We start from the raw sequence: 24,795 nt of genomic DNA on the forward strand, positions 1-24,795 counted from the left end.
GAGAAGGTGTTTTCCCCATGGTTCTCAGTGAAAGTCCTGAGTTTCAATCTGATTGGATTAGATTAGGTCACACACTCATCCCTTAACCCATCACTGTAGACTGGAAAGCACTAATTAACCTAGGCTAGATTACATATCCTAACCTTGACCTCACTAGACCCAGGATGAGCAACTTGTCTGGGAACAGGGAGCAGAAACAGTGGAGCAGAAACTCTTGGGTTTTAGAATCAGACAGATCCAGGTTAGTTCATGTATTCATCAATTCAAAACACTGGGTGTAATATACCAAATAAAACATATCTAGTCCCACCCCAACAGAGACATTAAACCAGTGTATCAGTTATCTATTGCCATGTAACAAACCACTCCAAAACTTAGTGACCTAAACAATGACCATTTTATGTGCTCACCATTGTACAGGTCAGCAATTTGGGCTGGGCTCAGCTGGGTGATTCTTCTGAACCAATTCCTGTGGCTGCAATTGGAGCTGGATGATCTAAATTGTCTCACTCGTAGGTCTGGCTGTTGATGTTGGCTGCTGGCTGAGCCAGGGGCTGCCAGCAGGCTAGCGTGGGCTCTTCACTCAGCAGCAGGGTTCCAAGAGGACAAGCCCAACACACATGTGCTTTTCAAGCCTGTGATTATCAGGGCTGTACTGCAACAATCTGCCGCAATCAGTAACAACCACATAAGAAAGCAATGACAAGTTATGATTACTGCTCTGAAGGGAGTAAGCAGGATGCTGTGAGAGAGGGTTACTATTCCAAGTGGCCCCTGGGCCAGCAGCATTGGCATCACCTGGGACTTGTGAGAAATCCAGCATCTCAGGCTCCATTGCAGGTCTCCTAAATCAGAATTTACAGTTTAACAAGATCACCAGGAGATGTGTGTATAAGGTAAAGTTTCAGCAGCTGGTGACTATTGGGGGTGACCAAGGAGTGAAGGAGGGGGAAGAAACAGCAGAGCTAGTTTATGCCACTTGGTGTGCTTCTCACATCCTCATAGTTTCTGCCGTGACCTGGCTACCAAGCCAGCAGGGGCCTTCGTCCACTGTCCTGGGGCTGCATAAGAGAGCCCCACATTCACAGTCTTACAGTGAGGACAGCTTTGGTTCAGTGGGTATCACCCAGAGGCAAGCACCTAAAACTGGAGTTCTGCTGGGCTTGGCAGGGAGCTTGCCCTGATAGGTGGGAACAAATGGGGCCTCTGTTTATGCATACACAGTGCCAGGTGGGGACAGAGGCCAGTGTTGGAGCAGCCAGTTCTGAGCTCCCTAAAGACCCCTAGGAAAGCCAGACCCTCAGGGCTGCTTGGTCCGTCAGCCCCTCACCTGGCATGGAGGATGATAGTGAGTTGTCAGGTCCACAGCCATAAGGCTGTGAAGAGGCTTTCCTGGTGGGCAAGTGGGTGGCATTCTAGCATGCCATGCTAGAATGACTGTGTGTCCCATTTGCACAGGACAGTCCTGTTGACACCTGACATCCTGTTGTAATTATTAATAATGCCCCTTCTCATTCTGGTTTGGATCATAAATTGAAAGGGTCACCCTAGTTAAAGCCTGAGTTTAATCTCAGAATTCAGGAAAGTGCCTCTGAAAGAGCACTGGACCCTGAATCAAGAATAGGAACTCTTGTCTTGCCCTGCTTCCGGCAAGCTGGGGGATCTCAGGCATGTCCCTTTTTCATTCTGCCTTCTGCTGCCTTACATGTCAGAATCGAGGGGTTGGATCAGACAATTCCTGCTAGCTGGGGAGTAAATGAATGTGAAATGTTATCCTTGGGGGTTCTGCTCCATCAGCTCCATGTTGATGAGGACATTGTTGCCTCTAGCATCTTTGACTCTATGTCTTCTGGGGACCCCACATTCTGCTAGTTCCTCTCCTGGTCCGCAGCTTGCAGGAACCCTGAACTGGTGTCTCTGAGGCTCTGCCTCGGGGCTCTGTGCCAGTGGGGCTGCACTGCCTGTCCACCTGCCTACTCCCCCATACTCTGCTCCACTGGGACCCTTCTTTATCCTGTACTTCCCAGTTATGTGACATTTGGGACAAATAACTTAATCATCTGTGACTGTTTCTCCATCTGCCATGGGAGATAGCAATGTCATTCTTGCAGGATCATGGATAGTGTACATAGCGTCTGGCCCATAATAGGGACTCACCAAGGCATTTCTATGCCTCATATGTCTTAAAATTGACCACCTGGAGGGCTCAGCTCAAGTCTTCAATGAGTTGAGAACTAAAGGAAGTGATTTGCAAGTGTGAAGGCTCTAAAAGTTTCCTCTCTGTAACACTCTGCAACACTCTGAACATTTCTTTTTTTTAAAAAAAGTATTTACTTCTTTATTTATTTAGAGACAGGCTCTTTCTCTGTCACCCAGGGCAGAGTGCAGTGGTGTGATCACATCTTACCGCAGCCTCCAACTCCTAGGCTCAAGCTATCCTCATGCCTCGGCTTCCCAAGTAGGTAGGACTACAGGTATGTGCCACCATGCTCAGTTAATTAAAAAAATATATTTTGTAGAGACAGAATCTCACTATATTGCCCAGGCTGATCTCAAACTCCTGGCTTCAAGTGATCTTCCTGCCTTGGCCTCCCAAAGTGCTGGGAGTATGGGCATGAGTCACCATACCTGGTTGTAAGTGGAAGTTTCTTTGAAAGTTCTCACTCCTCAGCTCTGCCTCACAGACTGCATGCTCCACCTGCCATTTGACTAATTGCAGGGAGCAAGGAGGGAAGCAAAATGGACACTTTATCCTTTAAAAGGATCACATAGCTCCTGAGGGCTTTATCCTAGCAACACCATGTTGTGAAATCAAACTTCCTTGCCTGACTCTTGCTTCTGCAGTCTTACTTTGGGACGTTTTGCTCCAGCAGAAAGAGCACCACCTCTGCAATCTGACAGCCTTGTCCCCTCTGAACTCTACCTTTCTCTTTTTGACAGAGAAACATTGTCCCCAACTCACAGAATCATGAGGGTTATGCTAGGTGGGATTGTAAAGTATCTGTCCTGTGGTAGGACTCAATAAACTTAGAGCTTTCCCTGCATTTTACCCTGTTGTCTTTCTGATTGCTGAGAATATATACTTTCCTGTGGGGCAAGATAAGAAGCAAGAGTTTTAATGTTCTAGTTTCTATTGCTGCATAACAAATAATCCCTAAACATACCTGCTTGAAGCAATAGGTTTTTTGCTCATGATTTTGTGGGTCAGAAATTTTGGAGGCTCCTCTGGGCAGGTCTTGCTGGGGATTTCTCATGTAGTTATGGTCAGATACTAGATGGTGCTGTCATCATCTGAAGGCTCAAATGGGCTGGGTGTCCAAGATGACTCACTCACCACTGGCAGACGATGCTGACTGTTGGCAGAGGACTCCATTTGGGACTGTCAACCAGACCACCTACATGTGCCTCTTCAGCATGACAGTCTTGGCTAGTTGGATTTGTTACATGGAGGCTGACTTTCCCCAGGAGCAAGCAACTCACGGAGACCAAGCAAAAGCTGCATGACTTTTTATGACCTAGTCTCAAAAGTTACATACATACCACTGTTGCAGGACTTTTCCTTAGTTCAGTTAAAAATGGGGTCCTTGTCCGTCCCATGGCCATGAAAATTTAAGTTCACAGATGGTTTGGAGGGTGAGTAAAGCAGGATTTTATTGGGTGAAAAGGGGAAAAAAGGGGGAAACAGGGACTCTTGCAAGGCCAGTGTCCCTCCGTTAGAGCACTTCCTGCCCTGGCCGTTGGAATCCCAGGTTCCACAAAGGAAGAGGAGGAGTCTGACTCCTCCCTGCTGCGAAGGGCGTGAACTTCTGTGGCTCCACCCAGTGCCCAGGCTGGTTGGAGTTTTTTCCGGGGAGCCCCTCCCACCTGGCTGTCTCGCCATCACTTCTGCCGTACCTATTTGTGGAAACCATATTCAAGAGGAGGGGACATAGAGCTCACTTCTCCTTGGAATGAATAGCAAAGTTACATTGTTGACCAGCATGTGGATGGAAGATTATGGAGGCCATCCTGTGAAATACAATTTGTCACATCTCCCAAAGTCATATGTAAATGTGAGCTTTTTAGCAGTCAGGATTCTTGCTCATAAACTACAGAAACTGGCTCTAGTTAAAGTGAAGATAACTTATTTAAAGACCTTTAGGACTCACAGAATTGATGGAGGTTGGAAGAACAAGATTGGAAAATGGGTCAGAACCAAGGAGTTCTGGAGGACTGGGCGACAGGTGCCCCGACAAAGGAGAGAGCATAAGGACTGTCCAGTCCAAATAGCCTGAGCCGCCACTGCTAGAATAAATATGACCTCCACGTACCCAGCTCTGAAGAGCAACACTTAGGAAGAGCGAGTTGATTGGTTGAGTCACATGCTTGCCTCCTGATTGGACCAGCATAGACAGAGGGAGGAGCCATTTGGACCTCTTGCTTTCCTAGTGGGAAGCTCCGACGTCCTCCCGCAGAGATTGTGCTCAGTCTGAGATTCTGTAAAGGAGAGGTAGAATGCTTTAGGGGCTGAGTGACAGAAGAGTGGGTAGATGTTGGATATTCCCAAACAGCAAATGTCCACCAGAGAACCCACAGACTCAGACACCCCACCTGCTGGAGTTAGTGCCCCCATTACTACAAGGAGTGGAGAGCTGAAGAGGAAGCTCAGAGGGAGCAGAATATCCTCAAAATATTAAAGGACTGGCACTTTGAGAAGGAATTTGATTTGTTCAACACAGGTAGTTGTAGGACAGATTTTTGGCTGAATACCAGGAAGAACTTAAATTTTTTAAAAATTATACGTTTAGTGTTTTGAGTAGGTAATACAGTCATTGAAAAAATATTAAAAGCAATGCTGTGAAAGTCTCCCTCCCACTACTGTTCCTTATCCACTTACCCCTTACTTAATTCCCCACCTTCACTCCTGATGCTAATCTTAATAGGGTCTTGTTTATGTTCCCATAGATTATTTTTCCTTTTGAGTTTTTAAATTTTACTTTTGGCCGAGTGTGGTGGCTCACGCCTATAAGAGAGACCCCATCGCTCCAAAAAAAAAAAAAAAAAAAAAAAAAGCTGGGTGTGGTGGTGTACACCTGTAGTCCCAGCTACTCAGGAGGCAGAGGTGGGAGAATTGTTTGAGCCCGGGAGGTAGGCTGCAGTGATCGCACCACTGCGCTCCAGCGTGGGAGACGGAATGAGACCCCGTCTAAAAAAAAAAAAAAAAAAAAAGAAAGATAAAATTTACTTTAAAAATTGTGTTAAGATTTACATAACATAAAATCTACCATTTTAACCATTTTTAAGTGTGTGGTTTAGTGACATTAAATACTTTCACATTGTTGTCTGAACATCGCCACCATCCGGCTCCAGAACTTTTTTCTTTTATTTATTTATTTATTTATTTATTTTTTTTTTTTTTTTTTTTTTTTGAGACGGAGTCTTGCTCTGTCTCCCAGGTTGGAGTGCAGTGGTGTGATCTTGCCTCACTGCAACCTCCACCTCCCAGGTTCAAACGATTCTCCTGCCTCAGCCTCCTGAGTAGCTGAGATTACAGGTGCCCACTATCACACCCAGCTAATTTTTTTGTATTTTTAATAGAGACAGGGTTTCACCATGTTGGCCAGGCTGGTCACAAACTTCTGACCTCAAGTGATCCCTCCGCCTCAGCCTCCCAAAGTGCTGGGATTACAGGTGTGAGCCACCGCGCTGGGCCCAGAAATTTTTCATCCTGTGAAACTGACACACTGTACCATCAAACAGTAACTTCCCATTCTCCCCTTCCCCCACCCCTGGCAACCACTGTTCAACTTTCTTTCTGTGAATTTGATTACTCTAGATACCTCATGTAAGTGGAATCATACAGTATTGCCCTTTTGTGACTGGCTTATTTCACTGAGTATTATGTCTTCAAGGTTCATTCATGTTGTATCATATGTCAGAATTCCCTTCCTTTTTAAGACTGAATAATATTCCATTTTGTGGGTTTTTTTGTATTTTTATTACATATATATTATGGAAATAGTGTCTGGCTATGTTGCCCAGTCTGGTCTTGAACGCCTGGACTCAAGTAATCCTCCCACCTCAGCCTCCCAAAGTGCTGGAATTACAGATGTGAGCCACCACACCCACCACATTTTATGTATTCACTCATTCATAGATGGACATCTGGGTTGCTTCCACCTTTTGGCTATTGTGAATAACGCTGCTATAAACATGGATGTACAAATATCTCTTCAAGACCCTTCTTTTCATTCTTTTGGCTATAGACCCAAAAGTAGAATTGTTGGGTTATATGGTAATTCTATTTTTAATTTTTTGAGGAGCTATATTATTGATTTTTGAGAGTTCTTTCATATTTTAAATACAAGTCACTTATCAGGTATGTAAATTGAAAATATTTTCTTCCAGACCGTTATTTATTATCTTTTAATTCTCTTAGCAGAGTCTTTAAAAAATCAGAACTTCTTAATTTCGTTGAAGTACAATTTATTCCCCAAAATTTATGGATTATGCTTTTGGTGTCATGTCTAAGAAATCTTTTCTTTGAGAAGTCCTGTTGTTTTCGATTTTACATTTAGGCCTATGATCCACATTAAGTTAAATGTTGTAAGTAATGTGAGGTATAGATTGAGGTTTGTTTTGTTTTGTTTTTCATATGGATGTCCATTTGTTCTAGCACCATTTGTTGAAAAGTTTATTCTTGGCTGGGCACAGTGGCCCATACCTGTAATCCCAGCACTTTGGGAGGCTGAGGCAGGCAGATTGCTTGAGCCCAGGAGTTTGAGACCAGGCTAAGTAACATGGTGAAATCCCTTCTCTACAAAAAATACAAAAAAATTTAGCTGGGCATGGTGGTGCACACCTGTAGTCCCAGCTACTTGGAAGGCTGAGGTGAGAGGATCACTTGAGCCCCAGAGGTCAAGGCTGCAGTGAGCTGTGATCAGGCCACTGCACTGCAGCCTGGACATTGGAGAGAGAGACACTGTCTCAAAAACATGAAAATAAAACTTTATTCTTTCCTCATTGAAATGCCTTTGTAGCTTTGTCAAAATTCAATTGACCATATATGTGTGAGTCTGTTTCTGGACTCTATTTTATTCTATTTATATATACCAGGAATGTCCAATCTTATGGCTTCCCTGGGCCACATGGGAAGAAGAAGAGGTGTCTTGGGCCACCCATAAAATACACTAACACTAATGATAGCTGATGAGCTTTTAAAAATTGCAAAAAAAAAAAAAAACCTCATAATGTTTTAAGAAAGTTTATGAATTTGTATTGGGCCACATTCAAAGCCATCCTGGCTGCATGCAGCTCATGAACTGCAGGTTGGACGGGCTTGATGCATACTATCCTCTCACCAGTACCAACTAACTTGATTATTATAGCTTTGGAATGAGTCATGAAATTAGTATAAATTCTCTAACTCTGTAGTTCTTGATTAAAATTATTCTGACTATTCTAGTTTCATTTTTTTTTTTTTTTTTGAGATGGAGTTTCGCTCTTGTTGCCCAGGCTGAAGTGCAGTGGCACGATCTTGGCTAACTGCAGCCTCCATCTCCTGGGTTCAAGCAATTCTCTTGCCTCAGCCTCCTGAGTAGCTGAGATTACAGGTGCCTGCCACCACACCTGGCTAAATTTTTGTATTTTTAGTAGAGACGGGGTTTTGCCATGTTGGCCAGGCTGGGCTTGAACTCCTGGCTTCAGGTGATCCACCCACCTTGGCCTCCCAAAGTACCGGGATTACAGATGTGAGCCACCGTGCCCAGCCCCATTGCCTTTTCATACAAACTTTAAAATCAGTTTGTCCACTTTTTGTTGTTGTTGTTCTTGTTCTTTTTTTTTTTTTTTTTGGCTGGAGTGCAGTGGCGCGATCTCGGCTCACTGCAAGCTCCGCCTCTCGGGTTCACGCCATTCTCCTGCCTCAGCCTCTCCGAGTAGCTGGGACTACAGGCGCCCGCCACCATGCCCGGCTAATTTTTTGTGTTTTTAGTAGAGACGGGGTTTCACCGTGGTCTCAATCTCCTGACCTCGTGATCTGCCCGCCTTGGCCTCCCAAAGTGCTGGGATTACAAGCGTGAGCCACCGCGCCCAGCCCTGTTGTTTGTTTTTTGAGACAGAAGCTCTCTCTGTCACCCAGGCTGGAGTGCAACGGCATGATCTCGGCTCACTGCATCTTCTGCCTGCCAGGTTCAAGCGATTCTCCTGCCTCAGCCTCCCAAGTAGCTGGTATTACAGGCGCACAACACCATGCCCAGCTAATTTTTGTATTCATTTTTAGTAGAGATGGGGTTTCACCATGTTGGCCAGGATGGTCTCGATCTCCTGACCTTGTGATCTGCCCGCCTTGGCCTCCCAAAGTACTGGGATTACAGGTGTGAGCCACCATGCCTGGCAGGTTGTCTACTTTTACCAAAAAAAAAAAAAATTCTGCTGGAATTTTTATTAGAATTGCATTGAATCTAAATCAGTGTGGGAAGAATTTATATCTTAGCAATATTGGATTTTCCAATCCGTGAACATGGTATGCCTCTTCTTCTTTTTTTAAGTTTTTCTTTGTTTTTTTGTTTTGTTTTGTTTTGTTTTATTTTGTTTTGAGATGGAGTTTCGCTCCTGTTGCCCAGGCTGGAGTGCAGTGGCGCAGTCTCGGTTCACTGCAACCTCTGCCGCCCCGGTTCAAGCAATTCTCCTGCCTCAGCCTCCCAAGTAGCTGGGATTGCAGGCACCAGCCACCACGGTCTTGGCTAATTTTTTGTATTTTTAGTAAAGACGGGGTTTCACCATGTTGGCCAGGCTGGTCTTGAACTCCTGACCTCAGGTGATCCACCCTCCTTGGACTTCCAAATCGCTGGGATTACAGGTGTGAGCCACTGCGCCTGGCCTCTTTGATTTTTTTTTAATTAGTGTTTTATAGTTTTCAGCAGACAGAACTTGCACATATTTTGGTAGATTTATACCTAAGTATTTCATGTTTTCTGGTACTATTGTAAATAATGCTTCAATTTTTTTTTTAAATTCCAATTGTTTATTGCTAATATATAGAAATTTGTTTGATTTTTTTTTATGTTGACCCTTCCCTTTTATTGTTAATCTTTATTATAGATTAACTTCCCTCTTACCTTTTTCACATAAAGACTTTATGGCTATCACATTGTCTTAAGATGGAATGTTAAATACACTCTTTTAAATTGAGTGAGGAAATGAAAATCAGCTGTAAAGAAAGGAAAACAAACTGTAGAGAAAAGAAAACAGACTATCACCAATTAATTTGCTGTAACTCTTATACCACTCTTGCATAGAAAATGCTGTAATCCCATTACATTTCTTTGTTTTCTACCTGTATAAGCAAGAACTTAACTCTTAACTTTGGAGCACGGATCCCATTTCTCTGGGGTCTTTGTCTCCTGGATGATCATTTTCACCTTTTCACCTGAATAAACTTTAAGCTGGATTCTGATCCTTTTAATTCTTTCAGGTTTACAGAGAGGAGATTCAAGCCTCAACAGGCCAGGTCAGCTGGACAAGGTGACTTTTAAGCCCTCTTCTAGCTTCATGAAAACAGATCTGAAACTTGCCTGATCTCAGGAATGGTAGTGAAAACACCGTGTACCTGAATGGTCTGGTGGCAGGTATGACCTGTGCACTTAGTATTCTCTAAGTTCTGGGAGGGGCAGGTTATCTGCCAGGAAGAGGCAGGAGATTCCAGCATCCTGATGTGCTTAGTAGTATCATCTCATTCACCAGACAGGCAGCCCTTGTGCCTCTCCACTAAGGCTAACTGCCAGAAGGATAAGGTGTGGGTGGGTTTTATTCACTGCTCCATCCTCAGAGGCTAGCAAAGTGCCTGGAAGAGGGAGAAATCTCTAGTGTTTATAGACAGACCAACACTCGTACCCTGAAAGGACACAGTACCACAGGGGATTGGTAGAGGTAATGATTACAGGCAACAGATTGTTCAAAACAACTATATTTAGGCAAGTATATTTTTGCAAAACAATGAAAGCTGTGTTCCTTTCAAAAGGAAAACTTTCCTTTTCCATACCTCACTATCAATTATTTCAGTCTCAGATATGCCCCGTTGTGTTTCTCCCACAATGTTTGACTTAATTAACAATACCGTCGATTATTTACAAGGAAGTTATTTCTAAAACTGTAGATCAAAATCACATCTGATTTTTTCACCTGATTTTGTGGTATAGTTGTTTTTGTTTTTAATGATATTGCCGGGGTTAACTTTTTCCAAAAGTAGTTTTTAAGAGTAAAAAACTGGGGGGAAATCATAAATGGCCAAAGAGGTTAAATAAATTATGTTACCTTCATTAAGTAAAATATTTGCAGCCACTATAATGATGTGAAATTTTATTTACTGGTAAGAAAAGTTCGTAAGGCATTACTGAGTGGGAAAAAAAATCAGTTCATGAAACACTATGTATAATGTGATTCCACCTTTTGTTTTTAAAAATATTTTATATATTTAAATATATTAATATGCAAATATAAGAATACATAAATATAAGTATATAAACATTCTAGAACAATATACAACAAAATGTTGACAACGGTTATCTCTAGGATTTCAAATCATTTTTGTATTCTTCGTATTTGTTATAATAGGGTTTCTTTCTTTATTTTTTATTTTTTATTTTATTTTTTTGAGATGGAGTCTCTCTCTGTCACCCAGGCTGGAGTGCAGTGTTGCATTCTCAGCTCACTGCAACCTCTGCCTCCCGAGTTCAAGTGATTCTCCGGCCTCAGCCTCCTGAGTAGCTGGGATTACAGGTGCCTGCCACCACGCCCAGCTAATTTTTGTATACTTAGTAGAGACGAGGTCTCACCATGTTGACCAGGTTGGTCTTGAACTCCTGATCTCAGGTGATCCGCCCTCCTCAGCCTCCCAAAGTGCTGGGATTACAGGCGTGAGCCACCATGCCCGGCCACAGGGTTTCTTCACAATCAGGAAAGGCAATAATGCTACCGTCATCTTATGAAAAACATTTCAATGAAAGTACATTTTCCTCTAAGAACACAGCTCTGGAATTATAGTGTGAGTAAGTAGAAATGAACAAGAACTAGATCTAATACAGGTTTCATAAAGTCTTCTGTTGCCCAGCTCTCTTGTGGCCCCCAGAGCTGTCCGTCTTCACTTGCCAACCTGTGCCCACAGCAAGCCCCCTTAACTCCAAGTCCTGGTACTCAGCACCACGAGCCTGGGCCTGAGTACCTCTCCCTGAGCTGGGCCTGCATAGAGCAAAAAATGTGTAGGCAGCTAGAGACCCAGCTGCCAGGGAGGCTGAGGTAGTGTTGCTGCTGATAAAGCCACTGTCCATCCAGCAGGGATGAGACTCTTTAGACATCTGTACAATCTCTGGGCGCAAGAGTTTTCCTTTCTGTCTTCCCTCTCTTCCTCTTCCCTTTCTCTTTTCTTTCCTTGCTTCAACTTTCCTTCCCTTGCTTCAACTTTCCTTCCCTTGCTTCTACTTCCCTTCCCTCATTTTCTCCACATCTCCCAAGCACCTGGAGGTCACAAGGGACACAATGATGAATCACCCACAGTCCCCCTTAAGGGACCTGCAACTAGAGAGGGAAGCAGATGAGTCCTAGAGTCCACCTCTGTGTGCTCCGTGCCCTAAGGGCAGGCCTCCTGGAGGAAGTGACATCTGCCTTAAATCCTGAAGGATGAGAAGGAGTTGGTCATGCAAGACAGTGGACAAGAGCCCAATCCTCATGGGCAACTTGGTTGCTGCTTCAGGTTCCTGACTGGCCCTCCTGTTCCACAGGACCAATCCTGCCCAGGAAATGGCTTTAAGCCATTCGTTGGCTGGGGTGAGCTCTCTGGCCATCTCACACCACTGCCTCCCTGGCAGCCCAGCCCACCTGGCCCTATGATGGCAGCAGGGCTTGGCTGATGCTCACCCCATAAATGCAGCTGAGTCAGGGTCTGTTTCCATGCTCAGGACTTCCTGAAGGGGCTTGCACAACTACTCCTGCCAGGTCATGCCCAGGTTTTATAGTTCTCACCATCAGCTTGGCAATTCTTCCTTATTTTGAATCCAGATCCTTCCTGCTGCATTCAATCCAGTGTCTTTTGCTTTATCCCCAAGGTTTTAAAAAATGAAGAAAAACTAGTTTCCTTGTTCTGTAGGAGAACAGCCGTTCATCTAGAAAGCTGTCCCTCCTTCATTGTTAAGCCCTTGGGCTTTAAGCAAAGATGTGAGGTCTGCTTTAAGCAAGCATGTATTTGGGGATCTTTCTCATTACTCTCGCTTCGACAATGGACCACCCTGGACACTCAGATCCGTTTGCCATTTGGGGGCTATAACTGAATTAAAGACCAATCCAGAGATTATTAGCTCATATGGAACATTGATTGTCGCTGTGGATAAATCCACTACCCTCTCCAATTTTCTCCTAGTAACTAGTAACAGTTTTAAAAAGTATCCCGTAACTAGTAACAGTTTTAAAAAGTATCCCTTAAGAAGATAGGCCTTGGAGAGGTCAGTTTCAGGATGAGTCAACCTTGAAGTAAGACATGGGAGCTGGAGACCAGGATAGGAGTATTGCAGCAAGGGTGAGGAAGCTCACTAAGATCATTCAAAGAAAGGAGAACAAATAAACATCCATTGTTGTGTAATTTTAAAATGTTTTAGTACACTCTACTCACTGGGTGTGGTGGCTCACGCCTGTAATCCCAGCGCTTTGGGAGGCCGAGGTGGGCAGATTACTTGAGGCCAGGAGTTCGAGACCAGCCTGGCCAACATGGCAAAACCCCATCTCTACTAAAAATACAAAAATTAGCCGGGTGTGGTGGCACATGCCTGTAATCCCAGCCACTCATGAGGATGAGGCAGGAGAATCTCTTGAACCTGGGAGGCAGAGGTTGGAGTGAGCCGAGATTGCACCACTGCACTCCAGCCTGGGCAATAGAGTGAGACTCCGTCTCAGAAAAACAAAAACAAAAACAAAACAAAAAACAAACAAAACAAAAAAACATACATTCTATTCAACAAAGGAGAGGGAAAGATGGTTTGGAGGGAAGTGCTGGATACAGTCAGAAGGAAGTATCCATTGGGGAAGTTGGTTTGGAAGAGTTGGTATAAGGTCGGAGGCGGGAGTCTTGCCAGGATGGAACAGAATCCGGAACTGCTGCCTGGGCAGCTCCCACCAGAGCCAGTAGGGACAGACGGACCCTGAGGTTGGGGGACGCGAAGGACTTTGGGGTCAGCATGGCTACGCAGGCCTTTATCTCCTTCCTGTACTCTGTCATCGTGGATGGTAGTCTTCAATGGAGAGGCCACATGGGCAAGCCCTATCCTCCTACTCCACTCTATGTTCATCTGGCAAAGCCCTTTGAGTGCATCCTCAGTGCTCTCTAGGTCCAATGCTCTACCCACTTTAAGTTCCTGTTGGGAGTTGGAGAAATAAGTTGTGACATGCACTCCCATGTGATTTTTGCCCTCTCCCTGCACCTTTAACTTCTGATTCATCCCATGCATGCAGCTTCACCTGCGTGTGCCCAGGACGTGTTCTGGTGTCTTCCCTCATGCCGAAATCAATTCAGTCCAGACAGGAGGTGACTGGGAGCCACCATGGGGCATATCACTGGTCTTTAACTGGCTGTTAGGTCCAGAGGCAGGACAATCAGAGACCCCTTTCAGGGCCTTTGCTCTGTTCTTAGAGGTAGAAGGCAGCCTGTGCCCCAACTCCCTCACCCCCTACAAACCACACTCCAGGCAAGGGTGACTAGCAGTAGTCTGTGAGTCCTGTCTTCCTTGTGAGCACACCCTGCCATGGCACTGCTTCACAGGAGAGAGCCATGTGGACAAGCCCCATACTTCTATTCTACTCTGTACTCATCCAGCAAGTTCTGCAGAGCCACCCCATGGTGGCTCTGCAAGTGGCTAAGGATACAGGGCTTAATAAGACACCATCTTTTGTAGCCAGCCTCCAAGATGTATCCCTGGGATCCTTGCTTCTGGCATTCACACACTCCTTGGCCCCCTCTCACGTTGAATCAGGGCTGGCCTTGATCACTAGATTACAGTAGAAGTCTCAGCAGATGACTTCCAAGGTGAAGGCATTGTAGTTTCCACCTTGCTCTCCTGAATGGCTCATTCCAGGGAAGCCAGCCACCAGACCATGAGGACACTCAAGCAGCTCCATAAACAGGACCCTAGGGAAAGATACTGAGCCCCTGGACAATAGCTAGCATTCATTTTCCAGCCATGTGAGTGACCTACCCTAGAAGTAGACCCCCAGCCCCAATCAAGCCCTCTGATGACATATGATTGCAACTACATGAGAGATCTCAAACAAGAGCTGCCCAGCCATGACACTTCCAAATCCACAAAAATTATGACCGATTTTTTTAAAAAAGATTATTGCTGTTTAAAGCCACTGCATTTTGAAGTGATTTGTTATGCATTAATAGATAATAAAAAGCAAACTGACTTAGCCATTTTTATTACTGTCCTAAATTCTCTGCAACAACATCCTTCCTTATGTCCCGCACACTGGGTAAACTACAGCACCTGCCATGTCCTGGATAAATGCATGGGAGTGGAATTGCTGGGAATTAGGATAGGGGTATGTTGGCTTTTACCAGTTTATTTTCCCACCAGTAATGTATGAGAGCTTTATCTCCTCCACCTCCTCAGCAACTCTTGGCATTGTCAGTCTTTACCATTTTAAGCCATTCTGATGAGAGTATCATAGAATCTCATTGAGATTTTATTTTGCATTTCCCTGACAACTAATGGTGTTGAGTGCCTTTTCAGATGTTTATTGTCCCTTTAGGCACCCTCTTTTGTAAAATGCTTATTCAAGGCTTTTGCCCCCAATGTTTGTTGGTTTGGTTGCCTTTTTCTTATTGATTTGTAGGAAACCTTTATATATTCAGGATATGAGTCCTTTGTCAGATATATGCATTGGGAAAATCTCTTGTCCTCTTCTTAATCTTTTGATTAAAAGAGGGTTTTGTTTTAATGAAGTCTAACTTACAATTTTTAAAAATTTATAGTAGGTGCCTTTTATGTCCAGCTTAAAAGATCTTTGCTTGGTCATGGAGACCGCTCCCCACCATACTCTGTTTGCTTCTAGGAGCTGTATTGGTTTACTTTTCACATTGAAGTCTATGATTTATCTTGAATTAATGTGTATGGTGTGAGGAAGGGGTCAGAGTTTCTTTTTTCCCCTATGAATATGCATAGAAAAGAACATCCTTCTCTCTATAGAATTGCATCAGCTCCTTTGTTGTAAATCAAGTAACCATATGTGCATGGATCCATCACAGACAGTTTTAAAGGTATAGATTTCCAGATCCTCAACTTCTCTATGTCTTCTTTTCTGATGTGGATCTATTTGCCTCTGCAGTCAAACCTCAAGCCAGTCTTCTTTTCCCATCTCATTCATCTTTCCAAATAAGGCCTTTAACCCAATCCCAGTCTGACCATGGTGCCTGAACTAGACATGTGCAAACCGCTGGGAACCCAAACAAAGCAGCGATTGGAGAATGCATGCCCCTGAGAGAGAGACCCCTTCAAAGCACAGAGAGCATCTGCTGTAGATATTGAGGGGAACAGCACCTTGTTCCATTTAAGGGACAAATTCTAGGTGGCAAGACTCTGTGCGTTGTCTGTCTATTTTGCTTAGAATTAGAATTTAGAATTGAAATGTTATGGGCGGGCTTTGTCTTGAGGCTGTGTATTAACACATTTATTTGAGTTTGAAAATGACTTCAGATTTTCTTTTGATGGTTAGTAAGTCTAATTGGGCTGACTGAGTTGGCAATGAATTCTGGCTTTGCCAATTAGCTTATATGGCAGACATTTTCCATAAATTAAACAAATGACATATGCAACTCTGAGGTTCTGGAGAAAATATACACAACATGAGGGAAATTATGTTTTTTTGCAGCTGTTAAAATTATGATATGAAATTTAGATGTCAACTTAAAATTGTGTAACAGAGTATGCAGTTTTCCAAAATTTATTTAGGGAATGTACAACAGGAAATGTTGAAGACCACTAGTCTAAGGCAGTGGTTCTCAACTCCGGTTGCAATTGGAATCACTTAGAAAGTTTAAAAGATGATAATGCCTGTGCTTCTCCCCAGGCCAATTAAATCAGAAAAGCCGAGAGGGAATAGTTTAAAAGCTCCCCAGGTGATTCAAAGTGCAGCCAGGCCTCAAACCACTTGCTCTGTCCTCCACCCTGCCCTGTTTCTCTGTACTCACGGCCATCTCAGCCCCTCTCCCTTCCTCACCCCCAACACTCAAGGCTGTCTCCCCAACCCCCAGACCCATATCTAGCCCCAAGCCTAGACGTTACCTCTTGGACATCCACAGGCCTTTCAAACATAGCATGTCCCAAACCAGCCTTGGCAACATTTTTGATCATGCATGAGTAAAAACTGTGGGGAGTGTATACACCAAAATATGCATATTTTAAAAAAGCATACATATGAATCACTATGTTAATGTGTTATGTGCATTATTCAATGGTTATAAAACAGAAAATATAAAAGTATGAGGCCAAAAATTAGTATAAATATGGGTTTTAATGTTTTCTTTCTACATTCTATGGACAACCTCCATGCCTTTGCACGTGCTGATCCCTCCTCTTGGAATTCCCTTCCTACTTGTCCTCATGTACAATTTTCTGCTCTTCCTTCAAGGTGCAGTTTGCAAGCCTCCCTTTAGACTCCTCTACAGGTGGAGCTGACCATGCCCTATCTCCATGGCACTGCCAGGGGACACTTATAGGCCTCTGTCTTTATACCTGTCATGGTATATTAATCCTTGGTGTTTGAATGTCTCTCTCCCCTGCCAGCTCAAGAACCTGTTGGGAGGAGCACCTAGCATAAGACCTGGCTTATGATAGGTTTGTAATAAATGCATTGATGATGCAGTGAGTTGAATAGTGCAGTGAGCAAAGAGGAGGTGGTCAAAATATCTAACAACCCGTATAGTGGCTAGGTGGGGGATGGCAGTGGGAAGTTCAAGGGCATAGCACCAGCATCTGCTTGTCCGTCTGGTGAAGGCTTTCATGGCAGAAGGGGAGACGGCAAAGAAGTACACGCAGAAGAGACCGCAAGGGCAAGCTGAGCTCACCTTTATGATGAGCTGCTCTCGTGAGAACTAATGCACTTCCTAGAACTAACTCACTCCTGTGTTAATGGCATTAATCCATTCATCAGGGCTCTACCCTCATGACCCAATCACCTTTTAAGGCCCCACCTCCCAGTTCCATCAGTGGCAATTAAATTTCAGCATAAGTTTTTATGAAGACACTCAAAACATACTATATATATATATATAGTATGTCTCTGCGGTTAAATCTCAAGCCAGTCTTCTTTTCCCATCTCATTTACCTTTCCAAATAAGGCCTTTAACCCAATCCCAGTCTGACCATGGTGCATGAACTAGACATGTGAGATTTTATTTTGCATTAAAAAAAATATATATATATATATACTGTGTTTTGGGTGTCCCCATAAAGATTAACATTTATATATATCATATATATAATACATATAACATATATATTATATATAACATTTATATATATCATATTTTATATATATCATATTTTATATATATAATATATATAACATTTATATATATACATAAACATTTGACCCTTGAACAACACAGGGATTAGGGGCACCAACTTCCCAGGCAATCAAAAATTCACATATAACTTTTGATCCCCAAACTCTTAACTACTAATAGGCTACTGTAGATCAGAAGCCTTCAATAACATGAACAGTGAATTAACACATATTTCATATGTAATATGTATGATATATTGTATTCTTACAATAAAGTAAGCAAGAGAAAAGAAAATGTTAAGAAAATCATAAGAAAGAGGAAATATATTTAGTATTCATTAGGTGGAAGTGGATCATCATAAAGGTCTTCATTCTCCATGTTGAGTAGGCAGAGGAGGAGGAAGAGAAGGGGTTGGTCTTGCTGTCTCAGAAATGGCAGAGGAGAAAGAGGTGGGGGAGGTGGAAGGGGAGGCAAGAAAAGCAGGCACACTCAGTGTGTTTTTGTTGTTGTTGTTGTTGTTGTTGTTTTTTGAGACAGAGTCTCGCTCTATTACCCAGGCAGGAGTGCAGTGGCATGATCTTGGCTCACTGCAACCTCCACCTCCTGGGTTCAAGCAATTCTCCTACCTCAGCCTCCTGAGTAGCTGGGATTACAGGCGCCCACCACTGCACCCGAATAATTTTTGTATTTTTAGTAGAGACAGGGTTTCGCCATGTTGGCCAGGTTGGTCTCAATCTCCTGACCTCGTGATCCACCTGCCTTGGCTTCCCAAAGTGTTGGGATTACAGGTGTGAGCCACTGCACCTGGCCAGTGCACTTTTTATTGAGAAAAATTTGTGTATAAGTGGATCCATGCAGCTCAAACCTATGTTGTTCAAGGGTCAACTGTGTGTGTGTGTGGAGAGAGAGAGAGAGAGGAGAGAGAGTTCTTATAAGGAATTGGCTCACATGATTATGGAGGCTGCCAAGTCCCGAGATCTGCAGTCAGCAAGCTGGAGACCCAGGAGAGCTGATGGTGCAGTTCTAGTCTGAATGTCAGCAGGCTAGAGACCAAGGAAGAGCCAATGTTTTAGTTCAAGTCTGAAAGCAGGAAAAGCACTGATACCACAGCTGGAAGGCAGTTGACAGAAGGAGTTCCCTTCTCCTTCGGAGTGAGGGTCAACCTCTTCATTCCATTCAGACCCTCAACTGATTAGATGGGGCCCACCCACATTTGAGGGCAATCTGCTTTACTCAAATGATGATCTTATCCACAAACACGCCATAGATGCACCCAGAAAGAATAGTGTTTGACCAAATGTCTGGGCACCCCATGCCCAGTCAAGTTGACCTGTAAAATTAACCATCACAGCAGCCAAGGCAGAAATGGAAGTGAGACAGTGGTGGTGGAGAAGCCACAGCCAGCACCTGAGGCCCTGCCCTTCGGGAGGTCCTACAGAGACAATGCAGAGCTTACCAGGCCCTGTCCACCTGCCCACTCTCAGGGGCAGAGATACAGTCCTCCAGCCAGGAGCAAGGCTGTGCCAAGAGATTCCCTTCAGCTTAGGGCAGAGTGTAGATGCCATACCCCAGTGGTTCTCAACTAGGGCAGTTTTATCTCCCAGGAGACATCTGGTAATATCTGAATACCTTTTTTGTTGTCACAGTGAGGGGGTGATCATACTCCTGACCACTCACATCCAGTGGGTAGAGGCCAGGGGTGCTGCTAACACACAGGACAGCCCCCACAACAGAGATTATCAGGCCCCAAATGTCATTGGTACTGAAGTTGAGGAACCCTGCCCTCACCTTCTTTCCTCCACATCTTCCCTCAAGCTGCTCCTGGCATGCCCTTCTCCACCAAGCCAACTTGTTAAACCTCTTCACCGCTGAGCTCATGCTACTTTCTTCTTCAGATCTGGGTGATCTAGACAAGTGATCTGACCTCTCTGAGCCAGGGTTTCTACCTTGTAAAAAAAAAAATCCCTTCCTGCATGGTCAGCTGTCATGAAAAGAACACATGGTAATGGGCAGACAAAGACAAGGCTTAGCTTTGTGTTTGACTCCTAGGAGCACCCAGTTCATGGAGGCCGCTGCTGTTACTAATCTGTTTCCATTTTCCCCTGGGAATCCTGAGGTTTATCTGTGAGTCTTTGGACTGCTGTATGGACAACATACTCTGCAGTAGCATGAAGAAGTGAGTGAAGACCCTCCCTTGAACTGTGTGCACTGAAAGAACAGAAGTCACATCTTGATATCTCAGTGCCTTTACAGTGCCAGGGATGGGGTAGGTGCTGAGCGCCTGGTATGTGCTCACCCTATGCTGTACAAAACACAGAAAGCCCCACAGGGTTTGAACTGTAATCAGGTAGAGGGTGTGTGGTACTCCCCTTGGGTCTCTGACTTTGGCTTCTGCTCCTGGCCTTGGATAGGCAGATATTTTCTAGTAGACATCAGAGACTCCGGTTGATAGCACTACAGTGGCTTTTCTCCCAACTTTTTGTTTTACATATTATCAAGCCAACAGAGAAATTGCAAGAATAGCACAATGAACACGCTTATACCCTTCACCTGGATTCACCGCTTTTGTTTCATTTCTCTCAGTATATATGTTTGTGTGTGTTGGAGACATATGACAATTTACCTCGAAACCAGGCATCTCCTAGGAACAAGAGCAGCCTCCCATATAACAACAATACAATGCTAACCCTTAAAAAACTTTGCATTAATAAATCCCATTAGTTAATATACCATTCTTAGTTCACTTTCCTCAGTTGTTCCTATAGCGTTTTTTTTTTAAGATTTTGTTTTGATCCAGGAGCCAATCAAGAATCAATCAAAGCATTTTATGGATTTGTCACGTCTCTTTAGCCTACAATCTTTGCCCTCCTTGTTTGTTTGTTTTGTTTGTTTGTTTGTTTTTTGACATCCATCACACCTACATTTCTTTTTAAGACTCCAGACCAGTTGTTTTGCAGAATATCCCTCAATCTGAGTTTGTCTGCTGCTTCTACATGATTAAATTCAGGGTATGCATTTTTGGCAGGAATAACATATTTGGGATTGTGTCCTTCTTGGAGCAGCCCATCAGGGAGCAGCACATGATGCCCAGGTCCCCACTATTGCTGTTCTTATTTTTGATCCCATAAGTTGTCATGGAAGAGAGTTTTGCAGAGAGACCTACACCCTTTCCCCTCACTCCACAAGCCACCTACACTGAAGATCTCCCATGAGTATGGGGAGGCAGCCCTGTCTGCGGCTTTGAGGGACTAGAGATGATGGAGGCATGTCCAGAGCTGCTTCTCGGGGCCCCTAGCCCCTTCCCCCAGCCCTAATCCCCGCTCCCAACTTCAGGGAGGGCATGGGACCCCGTCTCCTGGGCCCTGCCTTTGCAGACTTTTCAGAGAGCACCAAAGGGGAATGCCATTACCCACCGTCATAGAAGCAGCACCAATTATATTTGTGACATTTTTCAGTTTACAAAATGCTTTCCTATTGCTTTCTTTTCTTTTCTTTTTCTTTTTCTTTTCTTCTTTTTTTTTGAGATGAGGTTTCACCATATCGCCTAGGCTGGTCTTGAACTCCTGGGCTCAAGCAATCCTCCTGCCTCAGCCTCCCACAGTGCTGAGATCACAGGCCTGAGCCATTGTGCCCAGCCCCCATTCATTTCTAGTGGCAAATAGTAAAAGCTGCCACTTCATCAAGTACATACTACCAGTCTCGGGGTTAAAAGCATCATTATGCATTAAGGTCATCCCAGGTACTCCTGTCACCCTCTGTATGGATGGGGAAACCAAGGCCCAGAGAAGTTAAGTAGCTTGCCCAAGGTCCCTCAGCTAGGAAGTGGCAGGGCTGGGACTGGAGCCCGGGCCTCCTAGAGCCTCTGGGTCACTGTGTTAAGCACCAAGCTGCATGGTCTTTGAGCATCACAGCAAAATGAGAGCTGAGCAGCGCAGACACGGAGGCACCCATTTGCAAATCGAGGAAATCAGGCCCAGACAGGGGGTGTGATCTGACAAAATTTGTGAAACTGGGACCAGCCCCAAGAACTTCTGAGTCCTGGCCTAGTGTCTTGCCACAGCCTCGGGCTGCGTGTGGGACCAAGGCCAAAGATGTCAAGGATGTGAACAGTCATCTATCAAGAGGGATGAGTAGAGAGAAGGGTGAGAGCAGGGACAGTCCCAGCACCACGCCCTCAACACAGCCACACCAGAGCAGGGGAGACTCCACCTCACCTGGAAGAAAGACAGTCTGAACCACCTTTGCCTCGAAATCCATCTCCCTGCCTGCCAACGTGGCTACCACACCCTGCCTCTCCCTGGCTGGGGAAAGAACCATCGTGTCCCAGTCGCCAGTCATCCCTGCTTGTCAAGGCACACACATTTTAGGAGGAAGAGGCTGGTTCCTTAGGAAAACCCCTGCCTGGCCTGATAGACTTGAGCAGCAGGTTTCTTACCCCCGTCTCAGAGGACAAGGCAGGAATCCCACCTCTGGGTTGTTATCTGAAGTACCAAGCTGGGGTGGGGAGACGGAGGTAGCCTGGAATCATGTGGTAGGGCATACATGAGACAAGAAAAGCCAGAGGGCAGAGGGTGAAGGTCTACCTATTATCTGCCCTGCAAATCCTAGATCAAAGTCCACCTCTTCCATGAAGTCCACCCTGATCACCCCAGGGCCCATCAAGCTCTCCTCAGGTACACAGGAAAGTGCTCATTCTGCTTTAACCACTGGGGCAAACTTGTACCCGCCTCTTCTATAGTGCAAATCTGGGGGGCATGCTTATACAGTTATTTGGGCCTGATACGGAGCTGTGTGCAGTGGGTGCTCTGTACATGTTTTAAATAACTGAATAAATTGAAAGAATCCATTCATCCATTCATTCCATTGGGAAAATAATTAATGGGCAACAACCGCAAGCTAGGATCTCTTCTAGGTGTCCTTGCCCTTGGGTGCTGATGTTCTAATGTAGGAAGACACCATAGACAGATACGAGAAGCGCTAGGAAGAAACAGTGTACGAATGCATGACGTGGAGGTTGGGATAGGAGAGAGTGGGGAGACAGACCTCCACCCTCCCACGATCTCATCAAGCCCCTCTAGCCCCAGCCCCCTTTACCCACAAGGACAGACACTCCGCAGAGCACCTGGGCCTTGCCTGAGGTGGGCGGGCAGGCTGCTGGCCATGCCTTATGTGAGCTGGAGACAGAATGTTCTGGGAAGGAATATTTTTCCTAGGCTTCTGGAATAGTGGCCATTTTTTCTCCCAGGAGCACCAGAAATAAAACTGCCGGCCACCCAGGGGAGAAACTGAGAGCTTGGCCCTTACTAATACCAAGAGCAGTTGAGGAAGGGGACAGCTGCCTGGGGTGTTCAGAAAAGGGCAGTCACAGCTGGGTGTGGTGGCTCACGCCTGTAATCCCAGCACTTTGGGAGGCCAAGGCTGGCGGATCACCTGAGGTCAGGAGTTCAAGACCAGCCTGGCCAACATGGTGAAACCCTGTCTCTACACAAATACAAAAATTAGCTGGGCATGGTGGCGGGTGCCTGTAGTCCCAGTTAGTCGGGAGGCTGAGGTGGAAGAATCGCTTGAACCCGGGAGGTGGAGGTTGCAGTGAGCCAAGATCATGCCATTGCATTCCAGCGTAGGCAACAGAGTGAGACTCAGTCTCAGAAAAGCAAAGCAAAGCAAAGAAAAAAGAGAAGAGAAGAGAAAAGAAAAGAAAAAGAAAACGGGCAGTCACATCAAAATGCGGCAGGCTGGGACTGGGGCACCGGCAGATGAACTGATTTTCCCTGCCTCCCTCCATGGAGCCTTCCTTGGCCGCTCAGTGTACATTGTACTCCTGGCCTCCTCTCTCCCGCTTTCCTCGCCTCTGCTCCACACAGCATGTATCACCCTCCCACATGCTGTCTGCTTTACCTATCTATTGTTAAACACAGTAGATAAGTAAGGTACATACTACCAGATTGTTTGCCAACCTTCCCCACCATTCCTAGAATGCCAGCTCCACCAGGACTGGGATTGTTGCTTCATTTGTTCACTGCCATGTCTCAGCACCTAGAACAGTGCCTGGCACACACTAGGTGTTCAAAGAATATTCATTCCTTCCTCCATCCTTCCAGAACACTCCCCAAGTGCCTCTTCTGTGCCCCACACTGTACTGTGAGCAGGGGACATATTTATAAATAAGATGTTACCCCTGTCTTAACAGAGTTCATGGCCCCTCTCAGGAATGAATGACTTCAGAGGGTGGTGTGCTCCCTGCCCACCTCATCCCGAAAGCTCTCTGTCCTAGCCCAACTTTCAACTTGGACCTCCAGTAACTGGGCCTGTAGAGCCTGCAGAGCTGGTGTTAGCAGTTGCTGCTGGTTTCTGTGGTCTCATCTTCTCAAATATTATGCAGGGGGCACTAGGAGAGGGCCCCACTGTCTCAGGGTGGTAGGACCTCATGCAGCGGACAGGTGCCATGATCGGTGTGGCTGGGAGGATGCTGTGTGTAGGAAAGAGAGGAAAATGTGGAAAGGAGGAAGAGGGCATGCTGGGAGGAGAGGCGGAGGAAGCCAAAGAGGGCAGCCTGCAAACCCAACACAGGATGAGACACAGTGAATGCGTTGAGGTCACCCCAGGATCAAGGGTGAGGCCTTTCCTGGGTGATTTATGTCCTGGCAGGGCTGCAAGAGGCTGTGAAGCAATGCACTCTGCTTGTCCCACCAGAGAGAAGGCTGCATGTGAGTGGGGAAAAGCAACAGAGGGGCTAGCTCCTCTGAGCTGGGGGGCACCTTGCAACTAGAAGCAGCTTTGGAAATGACCCATTCACACTCTTCATTTCACAGGTGAGGACGCAAGCCCAGAGAGGCTAAGAATTCGCCTGAGATCACCAGCAGAGGGAGACAGAAACGACCCAGACCAGGCCAGGACTCCTACCATCCCACATGTGCTTGCCTCAATTCTTCAATCTCGATTACCTATCTTTCTCTGGGCAATCTCAAGTGGCACATAATTTTTAATTGTTCCAGGCACTAGGGAAAAAATGAACAGGAACTGAGGGCATGTCACATGCCAGGCACTGTGCTAGGCTCTTCACCATGCTGTATCTCAGAATAAGTCTCACCAGCTGGGTGCAGTGACTCATACCTGTAATCCCAACACTTGGGGAGGCCGAAGTGGGAGGATGACTTAAGGCCAGAAGTTCAAGACCAGCCTGGGCAATATAGCAAAACTCCACCCCTACAAAAAAATACAAAAAAAAATTAGATGGGCGTGGTGGCACAGACCTGTAGTCCCAGCTA

At 45.3% G+C, this 24,795-nt stretch overlaps 2 long non-coding RNA genes across 3 annotated transcripts; one reads left to right on the forward strand and one right to left on the reverse strand.

Annotated features, from left to right (window-relative positions):
• Positions 1 to 446: 446 nt before the first annotated feature.
• On the forward strand, positions 447 to 20,254 carry LOC116482238 (uncharacterized). Of its 2 annotated transcripts, XR_004251804.1 has the most exons (4): positions 447 to 896; positions 9,455 to 9,490; positions 16,806 to 16,856; positions 19,343 to 20,254. It is a non-coding gene; the product is annotated as an uncharacterized LOC116482238 (long non-coding RNA). The 2 variants fall into 2 exon arrangements; XR_004251805.1 differs by lacking the exon at positions 9,455 to 9,490 and having other exon boundaries at positions 18,431 to 20,254.
• LOC131381210 (uncharacterized) lies at positions 3,538 to 24,727 on the reverse strand. The gene is made up of 3 exons (XR_009209786.1): positions 24,641 to 24,727; positions 18,476 to 18,570; positions 3,538 to 4,476 (listed from the first exon to the last, which is right to left on the reverse strand). It is a non-coding gene; the product is annotated as an uncharacterized LOC131381210 (long non-coding RNA).
• Between the last annotated feature and the right edge of the window lie 68 nt (positions 24,728 to 24,795).

Source organism: Hylobates moloch, unplaced genomic scaffold (genome assembly GCF_009828535.3).
Source record: "Hylobates moloch isolate HMO894 unplaced genomic scaffold, HMol_V3 SCAFFOLD_14, whole genome shotgun sequence".
NCBI classification, from domain to species: domain Eukaryota; kingdom Metazoa; phylum Chordata; class Mammalia; order Primates; family Hylobatidae; genus Hylobates; species Hylobates moloch.